The sequence below is a fragment of the Adiantum capillus-veneris genome, chromosome 28 (genome assembly GCF_014529385.1).
Source record: "Adiantum capillus-veneris isolate H3 chromosome 28, ASM1452938v2, whole genome shotgun sequence".
In the NCBI taxonomy this organism is placed as follows: domain Eukaryota; kingdom Viridiplantae; phylum Streptophyta; class Polypodiopsida; order Polypodiales; family Pteridaceae; genus Adiantum; species Adiantum capillus-veneris.
In genome coordinates, this window is record NC_140958.1 from 61,683,709 (window position 1) to 61,700,131 (window position 16,423).

General features: G+C 38.8%; 1 pseudogene; it reads left to right on the top strand.

The window, feature by feature from the left end:
* The first annotated feature begins 1,605 nt into the window (after positions 1-1,605).
* LOC147420549 (cholesterol 22-monohydroxylase CYP90B52-like) lies at positions 1,606-13,619 on the top strand (annotated as a pseudogene).
* The last annotated feature ends 2,804 nt before the right edge of the window (positions 13,620-16,423 follow it).

Here is a 16,423-nt window from a genome sequence, read left to right on the forward strand (position 1 = left end):
TTGTATGTAGTCCGAATATTACTCAACCATGTCTCACATACATACATATTGGCCAAAACAAAGCAATGCCAAGCACCTAACTAACAATCTCATGATGAATTTATTTTCCATGTCTAGTGATCGACCATGATGTGAAAGGTATGCTTTTGGGCATACATTGAATTTTTTGATAACATTCAAAAACTTATTGCCCCTTTTGGGAATATATTGCAATCAAAGCAAGAAAAATAAGGACCTCAAGTTAAGAGAAGGAAAAGAAAAGGCCATCCACCCAACCAGTAGAAACCCCATCAAAATCTTATTCATAAACTCACCCAAACCTACATTGAATTTACTGGAGGCACCAAGCATTTAACAATATGACCAAGGGCGAGGCAAATCAAAATGTGAGGAGTAAAAGTGTTAGAAGTGCAACAATGAGACAAGGCATGGTAGATGTTTATCCCTCTAAAGCGGATCTTTATCCCTCTAGAGCGGTGGAGGGTTCACAAATCTCTGAACCTTCCATACAAGCTAGTCGATTGGATGATAGAGTTCTTTTATGAAACTCCCTTGGTTGCCTTCCTTAGGCAACTTGCTTTTGAGCCCCTCTGCATGCCTTAGTTGTTGAGAGGGCTCTTATTTCTTCTAGCTACCCTGTATTTGAAAGAGACAAACATGTGCTCAGAAAATCGCACAAGTACAATTGACAGGATTTGAGCCCTCAACTCCTAGTAGGTTTGAAGGTTTGATCACCTTTAGTTACAACTACAGGTGCCGGAAAGTGGTAGACCAGGGAGACTAGTGTAACAGGTTAAATGCACATTTTGAAATCTTTAATGCTTAAATGTGACGTTACCAAAAGTTACGATGGTAGAGAAACTCCTGTGTGATTAGACTCTTATAAGTTAGAATATCAAATGCTCAAATGACGAAGTTTGAACTTTGCACGTGAGAAGAAGAGAACGAGTTATAGTTTGCGTGTGAAGAGCCCCCTATATGGTACTAGCTAATGGCCACCCTCATTCAATGGGGAGTAGCTCATGGAATTGCAGGTCTCTCTCTCTCTCTCTCTCTCTCTCTCTCTCTCTCTCTCTCTCTCTCTCTCTCTCTCTCTCTCTCTCTCTCTCTCTCTCTCTCTCTCTCTCTCTCTCTCTCTACACGCGCGCGCACACACATGCACACGAAAGTTTTCCCTTCTCGCCCAGCCTCAGCACTAAAGGGCACGGGGCATTAAAGGAAGCTCAAGAGGTTTTATTGGGCATATTTTTCGTCATCCGCACTCATCTGCAGCAGCAGCTGCAGGTTTTATGGTTTCTGGAGAGGAGGTACACCAGCTTGTACGAAGCACTCGTATTGTCTTGTTCCTTGCAGGTTGTAGTGGCGTTGTTCTTCATCAGCAGTTGAAGGCAAGGGAGCTATGGAGGTTTTCAAAGCAGGGCAAGCACTGAGCAAGGTAGCTAAACAGGGCAACTATTTAGACTCTCTAAACAGGGCAGCTATCATAAACAGGGCATCTATACTCAAACCTCTCTAACCAGGGTAGCTCTCAAGGATCTCACTGCATTCATCATCTACATCTATTCACAAGGACCTCTTCAAGAGAGATACAATTGAAGAGAGAGTATGTACTCGGCAACCCTTCTCCTATCTAGCTTACTTCTCCTAGCCCTATTGCTTGCTTGGCTATGGCTTTCTCACTTTGCACACACTCACAAGAAAGGCCTTCCTCCTGGAAATATGGGTTGGCCCCTCCTCGGCGAAACCCTTCAGTTCCTGGCCTCTAAACCCTCTCTTACATCTCAACCCTTTGTAGAAAACATTCTTCCAGGTATGACCCATCAATCTCTCTCTCTCTCTCTCTCTCTCTCTCTCTCTCTCTCTCTCTCTCTCTCTCTCTCTCTCTCTCTCTCTCTCTCTCTCTCTCTCTCTTTTCCAAATGATTTTAATGTATTTCTTGATGATTTTGATGCATTTCTTCAAAATGAATTTACTCAAAGCTATTAGATAAACCTGTTGCTGGCAAAGTAGCACTTTGTTTAAAAAACCTGAATTATCTTTTACTTTCTAGAAATTTCAAGTATCTTTTTGATGCATTTTCTTAAGGTTCATTTAGATTAGCATTTATTTAGGTATCACCCATCAACTGCTTGCCTTTGGCAAGGTGATTCTGCTTGATTTTTTCTCATTTTCCAAGCTACCATGCAAAGTTGCCGGTGCATTGTAACAGTTTGCAGGTTTTTGGTGAACAAGAAAGATGCTTTCCTGGAACCCTAATTTTTTTTTCTCGATTTGTTTTAGAAAAATTTAGGTATGGAGGTGTCTTCAAGTCTCATCTCTTTGGGCAGCCCTTTGTTGTATCCACAAATATAGAGGTGAACAAATTTGTGTTATAGAATGAAGGTATGCTATTTCAAAGCTGCCAGCCAATTAGTGCCTACAAATGGATTCTGGGCAAGCACACACTCGTTGAAACTAATGGTGATCTGCATTTGAAAATTTGCGCGGGTCTTGTTGAAGTGATCAACCAAGACAAATTGAAAACAAAAATTTTTGATTTTCTTCAGAGTATAATTCTTAAGAGACTACCTTCTTGGCAGGACCAGTTTGTCCATGTGCAACATGAAGCTACTTATGTGAGTAGGCCTCTGATTTTTTTTATATTAAAAAAATTAAATCTTTGTTGCATGCTTAATTTGTTTACTGTATTGTGTACATTTAATGAGAACCCTTATCTTCTCCTCTTCCGGCTTAATGGTGATACTATCTTCATATTGTGTGGTGCATTGTGAAATGGCCTGTCTTAATGGAGATAGTATCTTCTGTTTGAATCTATATTGTGGCACATTGTTAATTGTGCTGAAGCTTGGATGATTGCAGAAAGTTCTTTACAAATGGAAGCTCAGTGAGAAGGGGAAGATTACACAAGATGGGGTCCCAACAACTCTCTTTCTCTGTCCCCCCCCCCCCCCCCCCCCCCCCCACCCCTCCCTTTTTAATTATGGATTACATTTAGTATTCACATAATTGGATTAGATGTATAACAATTAGTCAATGTGTTTTTTAGCTAGATGATACAAGCGTTGGATGTGGAATTTGACCAGTTACCACCTTATATGCAAGAAACTCCTATGATGCAAAGTGTAACTTGACACACTGCCAGCGAGATTTCTGATGACTTCGTTTCAAAGGTAGAAAGGCTGACACTTGTATGAAATACTCAAAATGCTGGTGCTGCCTACGCATGGTCTTCATACAGCCAGAAAAACCAAAAATCAGCATCAAGCATTCACCTTGTGCATGCCACTATGTTAAATGTGAATGGCTACCCGCTTTGGGCAATTCTTCTTGGACCAAACTATTCTCTAATGTTATCTCATTTGTATCCTTTGGTAGCAGTATCATATATTTCTATGTTGTTTGTGAAAAGCCAAATGAGTGAAGGATATGCCCAATGAGTTGATTGGCCTTATGGAAAGGTCTCAATGGGGCAAAAAAAAAGGCTCGTAGTAACACGCCTCATACACATCAAACTTTGCAAGAATAGATAGAGGGGTGACCGATCAATGCTTGCAAGAAGGTGAGAATGCCGGAAAACGTCATCCGGGTGATCAAAGCCCAGATCAAGGAGCCTACTAGCTTCTAGAAGAACAAACAGATGGGTGACTGACCTGTACTTGCAAGAACGTGAGAATGCCGAAAAACGTCATCCGGGTGATCAAAGCCTAGATCAAGGAGTCTACTAGCTTTCGGTATAATGAAGCATATACTTGCTCATTGTAGTCGTAAACTGGCACCTTCATGTTTGGGTCCATTGGAGTAGAGATTGTAGTGCTCCAAGGCAGCTAGTAATTCATGGATATACTATTGCCGATTGACAAATATCAATATCCCCTTTGGGGTTTGCTAAATCTCCTAACGTAAAAAAAAGTGGAGCAAGCCCATATTCGTCATTTCAAACTTTGAACACAGAGTAGTCTTTGTCTGAGCAAGACGCTATACATGGTCACCTACATAAAGAACGATCATGGTAGACAATCCCTTATCCCTGAAAACATACAAGTTTGGGTCAGTGTGAGAACGTGGAAACACCCTTTCACAAAGAAAACCATTGATCTGTCCGAGGAGCTTGTTTAAGGCCATAAAGAGTCTTCTTAAGCTGATACACCATACCTTGATGTGGAAGCCGAGAGGTTGTTCAACACACACCTGTTTGAGATGTCCGTTGAGAAAGGCATCCATCTGGTATATTGACCAACCCTTCTTGGTAGCTATGGCGAGTATGGTCCTGATTGTGGCCATCTGAGTAGTTGATACAAAATTTTCTCCATAGTCGACACCTTCTTATTCAATGACTTGTCGGTCCTTGGTCGTATAGATCTAATTCACTCTAATCACTATGGCCAAGGAACCAATACGTATGTGCCATTCTTCTCAATTGTTGTGATCTCGGCTTGCATATGTTTCTTCCAATTCTTGTCTTGTAAAGCTTTGCCTGCATGAGTAGGCTTACAATCCTGTATAGCAAGTGTCATCGAAGCATAGTTGACATGCAAAAGCTCGGTGTGTATAGAATGAAGTCAATGTGAGTGCCTTTGACCATCCTCGCAATTCCACTCGAGGAATGCTAGGGATATTGGGTGACTACAGAAGTCATCTCCAAACCAGTGTTCACATCAACACCAAGTGGAGGCAATAAGTAGGTAGTTTACGCAGGTCCATGTTCATTGTCTAGATCTACATTTGATCTATGACTAGCCCATTGTAATCATTCATTCTTTAATGCAGAGTAGGACATAGCAGCCAAATATGGGATAGGACGTATAATAAGGCCAAGTATAATATGCGTATTAGATGTCATTTTCATGGGACAAAAAAAGGTCGTTTAAAAAAAATTTATACATATATATATGTGTGTGTGTGTGTGTGTGTACGGATGTCGTAGCTTATTGTCCACGCTATGCATGATAGAGTTGATGAACCTACACCCTGTTTGGACAAACATTGGAGTTAATGGTTACACTTTCGAGTCCTATTCTTTTTAAAATTTAGTTTAATGTTTTACTCTCGTTTGTAATTGCTCTAGGTCTAGATTTCATAGTTCTTTGTTTTGCTATTTCACATTACTATACAGTATCTCAACGCAAAAGTTTTAGTTCTTATTAATCATAATGTGTGTGAATGTTTCTTAGTTTTTAATTTTACTATAATTAAATATAAAAATAGTTTTTATTAAGTATTGTTGTTATTTGTTTTGTTTGTTTGTGTTTTGTTATATTTCCTTTCAAATGCTTTCTATCAAACTCTAAATTCGTAAGTTCAGATTTTTCTGTTCTTATGAAGGTATATTTATGTATGTGTGTGTGTGTAGAGCAAACTTAGCATGTATTCAGAGTCACTTAGCATGTATTCAGAGCAAACTTAGCATGTATACATAGTCACTTACCATGCCCATTTCCCATTCTCTTTGCATGCATGTACGTATGTATGTATTGTTATTTAGGAAGGGGAGACTCAATAGGTATTCAGAGTCACTTGCATGTATACATAGTCACTTAGCATGCCCATTGCCCATTGTCTTTGCAACCCACGAAGTAAAAAAAACACGACGTTTCAAAATAAATGTTGTATGTATTTAAAATTATATATAATGTTTTCTATCACAAGGAAGCTTTTTAAAAGATAGAATTAGAATGGGTAGAACAAAAAAAACAGAGCCTACAGAGCATATACATGTTGTACACTGCTTGTACATAATGTACACGTGTGTGCACACTTTGCAACTCAGCTACAAAAAATACCCTCTAAACAACTTGAAAAGACGTTTTTCTTTGCATTAAAAAAAAAAACTTTTGCTAAATCAGGGGGAGGGAGGGGGGGGGGGGGGGGAGGACTTCACCTTTTTTATCATATGGATGTTTTTTATTTTAAAAAACGTTCCGTCACATCCAAAAGTGAAAAACGTGTTTTTTAGCTCTGATGGAGAGTGGGTTTGGGAAAGATTCCTTGTCCATCTCTCTACTTCTTCATGATGTGTTAATTGCGTCAATATTTATGTTTAGCGTCAATACACAAGCAAGCATGCTTTCGCATGTGACGTTGATATCAGAGCATAGGTCAAATCTTCGCATGCTGAAATTAGGGTTTACGTTTTACGGTTTGTACCCCAAAATTAGGGTTTTATAAATTTGCATCCAATCAAACCTAGCATTTCATTTCAGTCCTCTTTTCAAGTTAGTATTGTTGTTTTTTGTGTTTTCATCCCATTTTTGCATGAAATTTTCATCTCATGCATGTCTAGGATTTGCATAAATGTTCTAGACACTTTCTTGAAGAGAATAGCCCCCCAATGGAGTGCTAGAAGTGAAACGTGAAGGTCACCATCGACAAGTAGAATGACGTCGCGGGTGGCAACGACAAAGGAAAATCTTTGAGTTCAAGTTTTGGAAGAGAAAGTGGTAGAAGTGGATAAGAGCGCAATAGTGGAAGATGTGGGATAAAGGGATTGCAGAGATAGCATACGTGATTGCAGAGATAGCATACGGGTTGTGCCAAATCCAATAGTGGATACCAAGGGTGCACCAAGTAGAGTCTCAGATCCACAGGTCAAGGTCATCCAAGAGGTACAATTATCCAAGCAACACATGTTTTGATGGCAATAGAAGAGACCATGGTGTTTTCAAAGTTCCAGTACCAAGTGAAAGAAAAGTCAAAGAGCTAAGGATTATAAAAAGTCAAAGGTGGTTCAAAGATGCATCATGTGCATCTTGCTCCAAGTTTAGCAGAGGGAATGTCAGGCGAACACGTTGATGTGGTGCCATGTGGACATATCTAACTTTTAGAGCCTCTTTAAGGGAAACGTTGGAGGAAGAATATGGCTAATTTTGAGCCATTTAAGTGACCTTACAAGTGCCAGAAGGTGCCTAGGATATGGTCCAATGGTTGGGACAGGTTTTGGACACATTTTGAACACATTTTATGGCATTTTTAATGACTTTTCATGGGATTTATTTTTATGGCCGACCTAAAAGCCGACCATGAGTTCTCATATAAAAAGGTATCCTTTGAATCATTTCACTTATCATAAATGATCAGAAGCATTCAGATGCAAGATCCACAAGGAGGGATTGCTTTGCCATAGTCAAGGGTAAGAATCCCGTAGTTAGGGTGACAATTTGGATTAGCAGAAGTCATCTCCATATCAGTGTTTTGCATCAATGCTAAGTGGAGGCAATAAGAAGTTAGTTTATAGATGCCCATGTTCGTTGTCTAGATCTACATTTAATCTATGACTAGCCCATTGTAATCATTCATTTGTTAATGCAGAGTAGTAGGAGGTTTGGGAAAGATTCTCTTATCCATCTCTGTACTTCATGTTGTGTTATTTGCGTTAATCTTTATGTTTAGTGCCAATACATTAGTGAGCACACGTCCGCATGTGAAATCTTCGACTGATCCTCTTGATCCAAGGCCATTGGTCCAAGCTCCTCCCACGGGCATTAACTTTGTTGTAAAGCTTCTATGCATACTTTGCGGATGCTGAAGTTGGCCCCATAAGGCTTCTCACCTTGAGATAGAGTCGGAATTTGTGGTATCTTCACATTGCCGGTGGAAAGAATCTCCAAAGAATCCCCCATGGTTGCAAACATAGCATAAAAACTAAACCAAAGAGGCTAAAACGTCGGTGGGAAAGTCTCCAATGCGGGTAGGAACAAATCATTATGATGCTCGGACTAATGCAAGCATCTCCTCACCAGAAATAAAGAAAAGCACTATTGTTTTTCTGTGTGCAACAACAAAAAAAAAATGCTCCTTTTCAAGTGTAAAACCTCCTTTTTTCACATGCCTGGGGTTAGAACAACCTAGGCTCTGATACCATGTTAAAGATGCTGTGAAAGGGTGAAGACAAGGATGAAAACGCACCATAGAGAGAGATTGCTGAAATGGGAGAGTGTGCGAGGAAGGGAGAAAACGCAGACAAGAGACAGAGTGCTCTGCTGAAAACATCGATGATCAATAAAACATGTATAGCTTGTGAGAAGGTATATGTGTAGGGCTCTCACAACAAGATCAAGTGACTCAAAATAGGGGAGGAGAGTACTTTTTATAGGCATCCAAGTGACTTGATTGACCATCTTCCAAAAATGCACGCTACCTACAAAATGGGGGGAACTAGAAAAGATAACCTAACTGGACAGTATGGAAACCCACATAAGCGGCCTAGAAAAAAATTGGAAGAATATGATTGGGCAAAAACACACACTAGGACATGAATCTAGCTGATTTTTCCTCTATGGAGGTAGTTGTGCCCTTACTAGTGTTTTGAGTTTAGAATAAGCTTGAAATGATATTTGCACCTAATGGGCACGTATAAAGAGGACAGATTTGGATGTAGTCTTGAAGAGAATTGTCCAAGAGCATTAGCTGATTTTTGGAGTTAGCTGTGCCCTTACTAGTATTTTGAGTTTAAAATAAGTTTGAAATGATATTTGCACCTAATCGGCACGTACAAAGAGGAAAAGTTTTGGATGTAGTCTTGAAGAGAAATGGATTGCATGGTGTTTTATATGCTTGCAGAGCTTGCTGAATAGCTCATCCACACATAGATTATGTTTGCTTGAAGTTAAAGATGAGTTGGTCTTCAATCTATTTTTGCCGAGTAGACTTCACCTCTCAATGATTTGTGGACAGGTATTTTGGAATCATTTTTCACACTATTAAATAGAGGGAGGGATTATGGAGGAATAGTCTGACAGGTTTTTGAATGATGTTATTCAATTTATTCCTTTTGAATTTGTACATTTAGTGCTAACGTAGATATCTTTTCAATGTGAACTTTGAATGACTTCTTGCTCTCTTGATGATATAGTGGGTGCTTTGCTTGCTTTTGGACCGTCTTATAAACCAACCTCTTGAAGATCTGGAGCTACAGCAGCTACAAAGTAATTATTGCGACATGAGGAACTTATTGGCTTTTCCATTAAATGTACCGGGATCTGGTTACAAGAAACACAATGAGGTGTGTACATTTTGTGATAAATTTTCACATATATGATGAAATTCAGCCAAGCAAGTTTTGTTGTGGGTGTTCAAGACATGTTTTCAATGGCATTGTGGGTGTTATAGGGTCGTGAGAGGCTTATCAAATGTTTGAAGGAGAAAATTGATATTAGGAGAAGCTCTCAATCACCAATGACTACATACTTTTTAGATGCATTGTTGAGAGAGGAGAGAAACGGGAGTTTTACTACCAAATCAAATTTTGTTTTAGATAGCATTATGGGTATTCTGTTTCATGGGGAACAAACAACAGCAATGGCAATGACATTAATGATAAAGTTTTTTTCGGAAACTCCTGATGCTCTGGAACAAGTCAAGGTATGGAACATTTTGTTAGGAACACCACTTGGTGTGACACATGGGGCTTGGTGTCTTTCAGGAGCTTATTTCCTGGACTTTTCAGTCTTAGAGGGGTCTTTTATTTGTTGAATCAACAATGGCTGACAATAGGAGTGTTGTTTTTATCTTTTGTTTTCCAGGAGGAGCATGCACCTATCCGCAAACGGAAAGGCAGAGTTGAAAAGCTTAGCTGGGAAGACTACGAGTCTGTAGTGTCTGCACGTTACTTTACTTTTCCACATGTTACTCATGAGATAGTATGATCTTGTTAGAGTAACATGTTGGCCTATTATTCTAATATAGCCTACTGCATTGTGTGCACACAACTTTTGCTTGTTTTTTGTTTCTTTCTATTCTAGACATTCTTGGATGCTATTTCAAAATGCTATCAAAGACAAAAACTGCGCACAGTATAGATGAAATATATTTTCTTGCTTTTATACATCTTTGTTTTTTCAAGCTATGTACCTAGTGTTAGAATATTGCCAAGGAGGCAGCCCAAGTTTGCCGCTTTCTGCAGAGCCTTTCTTGAACACTCGTTCTAAGCTTTTCTTGATCTCAAGACCCAAAAGATTTTCATTGCTTTCAAAAAAGTTCTACTAGTGGGATTATCTCCTTAACATAATTTTTACACTTACTTGGAAATATGGCCAAAAGGTTGTGCAATCCATGGCCTAAATCACAATGGAAGTTTAGAATACGTCGATACAGTGAAGAGTTGCATCATATCTAGGGCATTGAATAATGACTAATTTACGGTTGAATAGTAGCCTATGAAACTAGTAGGAATTCCATAGGCTTTATCAAGTTCGCTTCTAAATAGGTAGCAGAATGTCTGGGGGGAGCCTAATCGTATGATTGAAGCATCAGTCTAATGACCACTTGAGCAGATTCCATTGAAGATATTGAAATCTTTCTCAAGTTTGCAAAATGTGTGAGCTGACATGTCATCCCACGTTATGCCAAACAAGATGGATTGCTGGCTTTCTTTACTATGAATCACCAGAAGAGAGCAGGCTAAGCTCCAAAGCTCCCAAACATGTGTGCATGAAGCTGCTTCGAGATTAGCATTGTTCCCAGTTGGTCAGGAAACATTAGCAATGTAAGATATTTTATCTTTCTAATCTGTCAGAAGAACATCTGCAATAAGAGACTATTTATATCAGCAAGTTTTCTGGGATTGGAATAACATTGAGATAATGGTCCTGTTATGGCTGAGTCTTTAATCCTTTCTATTTTCTCTGATCCCTTAGTGCTATACGGTTGAGTCTGCCTTGCATCTTTGGAGCTCTGACAGAAACTCAACACATAGACCTTCTTATGAATGTATGGTCTTAGGTGTGCGTGTGTGGGTTGGGTGTGTGTGTATTGGATGATTGAAACCAAGTTCTACACCCACTATTGGGCATGGATGATGTTAGTGGGGATGTCATAGTATCTAGTCCATACTATGTATGCATGATGGAGCTAATGGTTATATAGACTAGTGGATGACTACCATGATTTTGTAACTTTGTTATATTATAAAGTAATTTGGGCATGTTCTAGGTATATAACAATCCTCGTTTGATCTATGGTAAGAAACACGAAAATCATAAGGTATTCATTCGTTCCACTATAGTTATTGCATATATCTTGATTGCCAAAAGGGGTCTATCAATTTATTCATTAAAAGTTTTTTTTCATATTGGAGGCTGCATATGAGATCAATTTGATAGAACTCAACTGTTCCATAGATACGTGAGCACTGTCTATCTTTGCAGTCTTTCGTAAGCTTCTTCTCCATTGCCTCATCATGAATGCAGATGCAGCTTCTCCATCACTGCAGGCTCCAAGAAAAAATTTCAATTATTCTTCAACTAGGTCTGAAGTACTGTTTCTGCATGAAGATCTGCACTTAGTTTCTGAGTATTGAATAGTTTGTTGAATATTAGGTTTGGGTACTTGATTTATCATACCCATCATCGTCAAGTCCCGACACTCGGTCAATTGTACCGTGAAAGGCTTTCTTTCTACAAATGCTTTCTTTTATTGCGTTGCCTTTCAAAACACATTGCAATCTAGTTTCTTTCTATGACTTCTTAAACATTCGAATTTCAAACATCTAATGTCTATTGTATCACATTTCTGTTCTTCTACAAAACGAAAATCAAGTACGGAAGTTGAATGTGATCCAAACTTATCCTCTTATCAAGGGATATTATCTCCTTTGGTTGTATAGGCAGTGTCCCCTCTTTCCACAACCCAAACATTGACAGAAAGTGTGTCTAGTCTCACAAAGTTGGTTTCATTTGGTTCTACAAGAAGGTAAAGAAATAGCTATTTTGGAGAAATCATACTTGAATAACATTCTTTACGACCAATTACCTTACGAAAAATTCTCCATGACAAGCATTCAACAAGGCATATCTTAACTTAGAGCCACCTTTCTCTGCTATTTATGATTAAATAATAAATGGTTACAACAGTATGCTCAAAAAATAGGTGTGTGTACATTCAAATGACACCATATCCTACAACCTTATTTTGCATAGCAGTAGATACTGCAATATAAACAAACACCATCTTGAGCTTTTATCTCACAAAGCATCAAGTCTATGCTCGTGCAAGTGCAAGGTTAAATAATGCTCTTCATCACAGGGAGTGTGGCCAATGATGTACATCCTTCATTGCCCATACATGTGTTGGGTTAGATAGGTAACAAGGAGGGACAATGGGTGAAGATAGTTTTTTTTTTGGTGAAGTTCTTACCTGCTTATGCCTGCCACATAGTCTACGTTAGATGGGCTGGCCAAATAAGAACTTTGATAGGAGAATGCCGAAATTTTAATCGAGAACAATTTTCTAAATAATGAGAGATAGGAGGGACGTGTGTGGAGTATGCCCAACACCTAAGAAAGACATCAATAAGGAAATTGTTTCTTTGTAGAGAGACTAAGTTATGCTCTAACAGATAAATTATTTTTGTGAAGTATACACCTCACAATATTTTTATGATGATTTCACGTGGTAAATGAGAGTTTAAGACTTGCAAATGTAGTTCCGTGGGTTAGTAGAGTTGCCATGCAAGATGTGGAGATTAAAGGTTGGTCATTTGTTTCTTTTAATTATCTATTTGTTTATTAGCATTGGAGGGGACTCAGGAGATACTTGTCAATGAATGATGTGCATGTGAGATCTTCCCCTCTCTCATGTTCAATGGCCGTAGCATGCTATGTCACACCAAAGCACTTGGTTTTGCATTAAAAATAGTATGAGACTGAGAAGGCCAGTTTTCTGGAGATTAGGATTCTTGGTGCCAAAAGGCTGGAAATTATTGGTGTTTTTGATGGGTGCGCATCTTGATGCCACAACTTACAACGATCCGATGAATTTTGATCCTTGGAGATGGCAGGTATATGTCTTCATCCTTATATGCAAAAATGTTAAATGGAGACTTGTCAATTTGTACCTTATTCAAGATTTTTTGTAGGATTCCTCGAGTGAGTCCACGTTTACACCCTTTGGAGCTGGTCTCAGATGCTGCCCAAGGGCTGATGTTGCTAGGATAACTCTAGTGGTCTTTCTTCACTTTTTGGTAACAAAATATAGGCAAGTCATGAAGATAAAGCTTAGTATGGTTTTTGTTCATTTTCTTGCCACATGCTTTTATCACTGCCGTGAAAGCTGTTGTGCATGTAGGTGGAGTTATAATTATAGTTCATTTGTCTTTAATCAAATAGCCATCTTTTCTCTACTAGAATTAACAGTATGCAATTTCCTTTTCCTTGGCAACCCATACGCTTCACACTCAGGGCTCCATATCCCCAATTTTTTTCCACAGACTAGTCAGAATATTACCTTTGCTGGAGTTTGTTTTGTGAGAAATTTTGCTCTTGGAATTACCATCTTGTTCAAAAATCTAGTGATCAGATCAATTTGCAAGCCTAGTTGTGCTATCTGATTGCCTATAATGGCGGTGATGTGCCCTCCATAAATTATCTTTGTTTCTAAGAAAACATTATGTATGTGTGACCTCTGTTCAGAGTTGATCAATAGCTCTCCAATTGTGAGCAATTGATGAGAAGCCAATGGTTAACTTTGGCTCAAGCATGGTACTGACTAGTCATTTTGAATTGTGCAGCTGGCAGCTTGTTGAAGAGGATGAATTCATTTGCTTTCCAGTCATGAACTTTCAGGAAGGCTTTCCTATTGTGGTGAAGAATATGACAGATGCAAATGAATGCTTAATTTTTCATTAATTGGGAGTTTTGGATTCAAAGGCTAGATTATCGCCTCTCAATGTCAGATGTAAGGTTGGGGTTTCATCTCTAGTTTATATATAGTTACAGAAGGAGAGTGGGAAATTTGGAAAAGCTTTCATGGTGTGAGCCTTACCAAAACCTTGCGCTACTTCCTTGCCTTCAAAGTTAGCATATATAACATTTACAGTTGGTAAATACTTCTTGCTTAAGGAATTTGTTCATTTCAAACATGACCTCTGGCTTTAGCCAATGCAAATGTGGGTATCATCATTCTAATTTCAGATACCTCATTGCAAATTTGCATGGTACTTAGTGTAAGTTCCAAGATAATCTTTTCTGACTATTACCAAGATAATTTTTGGGTATTTTGATAGGTTGTACATTTTCTCATATGGTGCGTAAGTTTTTGATTGGAAATATATCCTATTTGGCAAGGATAAAATTCCCATCAAGTCTCTAAGGATTCTATATCAGAGAGGAAGGGTGGGAAGTGATGAAGCCTTAAGAAAATTAGTGTTACTCACATTGTCGTTGACATGGCCATTCATCTGGGGTAATAATACATTCAGTTGCACTCATTGCTATCAGTTGTCCCATCTTTTTTCTATGAATACTAGCAGTAGCTTACATTTCACATTACACCCTGACAAGAGCTGGAGAGTTTCAAATTTGCCATGGTTTGCTTTTGCCCACTATGTGACTAGGGGGCTATGCCTCATGTCTAGCCAGACCTTGTTGCTTTTCCTTGGGAGAAATGTGGGTTTGCTAGAATTTCAGATTAGAGATGAATCTCCCATGATTAGTTCAAAGTCTTCTAATATGATTTCAAGTCTTCTTATGTTAAATGAGTGGAATAATCGAATAACAAGAAAATATCATGAAATGGACACACAGAAAGCCTCTTTTTCCTTATGACATGTTCTGTAGTGATGTACAATGACCATGTCACTAAGATGCAACAATTACTATGTGTTGGGATAGAAACAAGAAGGAAAGATGCTTAAATAAAGTAGTTACATTTCATTTGAACATTGCACACCAAATTGAATGTTAGCTAAATGAAGTATGTGTTGTGGACACTTTGGCTTTAGTTAGAACCCTTTCATGTTGTTAGAAAGATATTTTTGTTGCCTGATCAGTCTGTATGTGGATGTGTGTGTGTGTGTGTGTGTGTGAGTAGCACTTACGTCACTATGAGAGTCTCCCCTATCAGTAACAAAAGATGCAACAAATTGTAGGATGCTTCTATGGCAAGAGAGAATACAAAGCTTGAAGCTAGCCTTAATCACTAAGTAGATTTTTGTAGAAATTCTTATTGAGCAAGTTGGTACCTTAAATTCTTTCAAGGGTAAACTATCTATTGGTTCTGTCTCCTCTCTCTCTTTACCCAGCTAGCTCCCTCTCTCTTCCCTTTCTCTACCAAGGAAACACTCTCTCTCTCTCTCTCTCTCTCTCTCATCAAAGGTCTTGAGTTCAACTCGTCGGATAGATCAATTTGGTCTCTTGGGATAGTTCCCTGTGACGTTAAAAAAGCTATCTCTCTCTCTCTCTCTCTCTCTCTCTCTCTCTCACTCACACACACACACACACACACACACACACACACAATGGGAACTGGCCACTTCAACCCCATTCGAAAGACGCCCACATGTAGGTTGAATTAAATGGTGGATGTTGATCATTGCAAAAGGAACTCAATATCTCTGGATACTACGAATGGAGAGAGAGAGAGAGAGAGAGAGAGAGAGAGAGAGAGAGAGAGAGAGAGAGAGATTTATATGTTTGTCTCTCATTGCTATGTCAAGAAGCTTTGTTGCTCTTGTCTACGTACAAAAATTTGTGCACAATGCATTTGGCTTGATGCTCCTCAGATTGCACAAACAATTTCATTCACTCTTTATTATCTTGGTAGGCCTTGTGAAATTTTCACCTCGTTATCACATAGGCCTAGTGATTTTTTCACATTGTTACCACGTAAGCTTGATGCCCATAATTTTGGAGCAAAGTATTCATCTCTCTCTCTCTCTCTCTCTCTCTCTCTCTCTCTCTCACACACACACACACACACACACACACACACACAAACACACACACACATGCACACACACACCCCCCACTTCCTTGAGCACCTAGAATTTTTCAAATTAATCATAACTCTCTAAATATCCACATTCTCTATTTTGATAACCCCCCTTGGTATGTATATCTAACGAATATCCTCCCCTCCCCTCCCCTCCCCTCCCCCTTCCCAAGTGCACACATTGGTTATTTCCCCCCCCCCCCCCCCCCCCCCCCCCCCCCCCCCCCCCACAAACAATAAAACCATTTACACAACTACACACATTAGTAATTCACCAACCATGGAACTAGATGACATGTCATAATAGTATGACATATGAAATCAACTAACATGACATTATAAAGACAACAATAAAAGACCCTCCTGGTAAAACAATGTTCATTATGTATCATAATAAGATTCAGCATACTACATTAACAAATGCTCATCAACAAAACTTGTTTAAATTACAGTATAAGATCTGTGCCATCATTAAGATAATGAAAATGAGAAGACAAGGGAGACTAGTGGTTCTTGTTTACATAAATTTGACACCTCTAAGCCACCATATCAATGAAAAAAACAATGAATGGATTGGTTCTCAAAACTGTAAAGATTCAAGCACATAATACTACAAATTCAAGACTCCAAAAACATCTTTTTAAATGTTAACACCAATGTTGTACAAGTTATTTGGTCTTTTACCTATACTAATATAACCTTGTTAGTCTATTAGACGTAT